The sequence below is a fragment of the Petaurus breviceps genome, unplaced genomic scaffold, assembly GCF_028583685.1.
Source record: "Petaurus breviceps papuanus isolate PSGF00001 unplaced genomic scaffold, PetGlider_PUasm1.0 179, whole genome shotgun sequence".
In the NCBI taxonomy this organism is placed as follows: Eukaryota; Metazoa; Chordata; class Mammalia; order Diprotodontia; family Petauridae; genus Petaurus; species Petaurus breviceps.
Genome location: NW_027185779.1, coordinates 59,772 through 62,409, shown reverse-complemented (window position 1 = coordinate 62,409; position 2,638 = coordinate 59,772). Strand labels below are relative to the sequence as shown.

General features: G+C 39.5%; 1 protein-coding gene across 2 annotated transcripts in view; it reads left to right on the top strand.

The window, feature by feature from the left end:
- The window catches only part of MATN2 (matrilin 2), a 114,415-nt gene that overhangs the window by 62,875 nt on the left and 48,902 nt on the right, over positions 1-2,638 (top strand). The gene's annotated exons all lie outside the window — the stretch shown is intronic.

The following is a 2,638-nucleotide window of genomic DNA, read 5'->3' as shown; positions in this document are numbered from 1 at the left end:
AGATAGATAGATAGATAGATAGATAGATAGATAGATAGATAGATAGAGTGAGCAGTTAGAAAATGTTTATAATGCACCTAAGTTGAGCCTTGAAGGAAGAGAAGAATTTTCACTAGGTTGAGATGAGGAAATGAGCAGAGCTATAACAAACTAAGAATATTTTTACCTGGGGAGAAAAAGTAGGTGCAACAGGTAACACATTCCTCTGCCCAACCACAGATAAGTTTGCATAAGGTCCAACATTGACATTATCAGAGATCAGAGGTGAGGTCAGCCCTGTGACTGTGGTACTGTGGCAGTGGGTCTCTGGGACAGGAAGAAGTGACACACAGATTGGGTCAGCTCCTCTCAGGAAGGAAACACTCACCCTGCCAGTGCCCTGGGACGAAGCCCCATTTCTCCATGAAAGTTTCATTGCTGGGAAGGAGTACTTTTCAGATATAGAGGTATAGCCTGCACATATGCACATATGAAGGAAGTTGATCAAATGATCAGTAAGCATTTATTAATTACTTACTATATGTCAGGTACATTTCCTGCCCAAGGACATAGCAAGACAATGTCAGACAATGGCTAGTGTAGCTAAAATGTAGATTGCAGGAAGGGGAATAATATGAAATAAGTCTGGAAAGGTAGGTTGGAGCTGGACTGTCAAGGACTTCAGATGCCCAGCTAAGGAAATAATATATTGTCCTAGGGTATGCAATAGGGAGCAACTGAAGTTTTATGAGCAAAGGGGTAATGGGATCAGATCTGTACCTTGGGAAAATTATCATGGCAGCTGTGTGAAGAATGGATTAGAAAGGAGAGAGACTGGAGGCAGAGCAGGATCCATTTAGAAAACCATTCTATTAATAGGGGTGAGAGGTGATAAAAGAAGACATAAAAAAAAGTTCTGAGATGTAGAGGATAGGCTATGAAGAAGCTCAAGATAGGTGACTTCATTTTGGACTCAGATCTGTGTCACTCCAGCCTTCCACAAATACAAGTTAAATACTGCTTTATGGGCAGTCAAGCCTGCCAGAGTACGTGGGGATCAAATGAATATCTGATGTAGTCATACACAGACCATTAAGACCCTATGGTCTATGTAGATAGAATAATAAAACCTGAGAATTAGGAGCTACCTTAAAGATTGTGTAGTCCAGCCACCCACCCAGTGCAAGAAATCTCCTTTAAAATTCCCTGGTAGGGTATCATCCAATGTCTAATTGAACACTTTCAGTGACAGGGACAGCCAAGTGGCACAGAGTTCATAATCTAATCTCAGATATTTAATAGCTTTGTGACCTTGGGCAAGTCACTTAACTTCTGTTTTGCTTCTGTTTCCTTGACAGTGAAATAGGAATAATAATAGTACCTACCCTCCTAGGATTATTGTGAGGATTAAATGAAATATTTGTAAAGTGCTTAGCACATAATATGCACTATATAAATGCTATTTCTTCTATAGTCTTCTATATTATATAATGCTATTTCTTTATATATTCTATACTACTATTCCTATTCTATATCTATATTATTCTTCTATATCATAATATATATTATTCTATACTCTATAGAATAATATATTCTATGTAATTATAGCCTATAATGATATATTCTTATTACTATTATTATCATTACAGAGAACTCAGTCCCTCACAAAATAGTCTATTCCACTTCTTTTTTTTTTTTAAAGCAATTGGGGTTAAGTAACTTGCTCAAGGTTACACGGCCAGTTATTTCTGGGTGTGGTGCTAAGTATCTGAGCCTGGATTCGATCCCCAGGTCATCCTGACACTGGGGCCGGTGCTCTTACTCGCTGAGCCACCTGGCCGCCCCTCTATTCCACTTCTTAACAGCTAAAATTGTTAGAAAGTTTTTTCCTAACATTATGCTAGAATCTTCCTCCTTAGAATTTCTGCTCTTTATTGATTCTGTTTGTTGAATTGTGCAGTTAGGTAATAGGTACCTCCACCTTGCGATGTGGGCCAAGATGTACCAGAGAGTCAGGTTACCTTTTGTGGAATCCTGCTCCATTCTCAAGTCTTCAAACTCTCCACTTATTTGCCCTCCAAGTGTACTATCCTTGGTTCCAGGAAGTTCAAGGGGCTACATTTTTTCCCCTAAAAAGAAGCTCTGGAAACTCCTTGCTCAAGCAGTAGCATTTTTACCAAAAATTATAGTGGATGGCACTGGACTTGGAATCAAGAAAGTTTGAAGTTTGAATCTTGCCTCAGACACTTACTAGCTTAGCACACTCCCTGGCATATAGTAGGCTCTTAATAAATGCTAATTGAATGATTGACCATGGGCAAGTCATTTACCCTCCTTGTACCTCAGTTTCTTCATCCATAAAATGGGAATAACAATAGCACCTATCTCCCAATAGCACCTATCTCCCAGGGTTGTTGCAAGGATAAAATGAGATTCATAATAAACATAAAATGCTTTTGCAAACCTCTAGGTGTTATAGAAGGGGGTGGGGCAGCTAGGTGGCACAGTAAATAGAGCACCGGCCCTGGAGTCAGGAGGACCTGAGTTCAAATACAGCGTCAAATGCTTAACATTTACTAGCTGTGTGACCTTGGGCAAGTAACTTAACCCCAATTGCTCTGCCTTCACCCCTCCAAAAAGCAAAAAAAAAAAAAAAAGA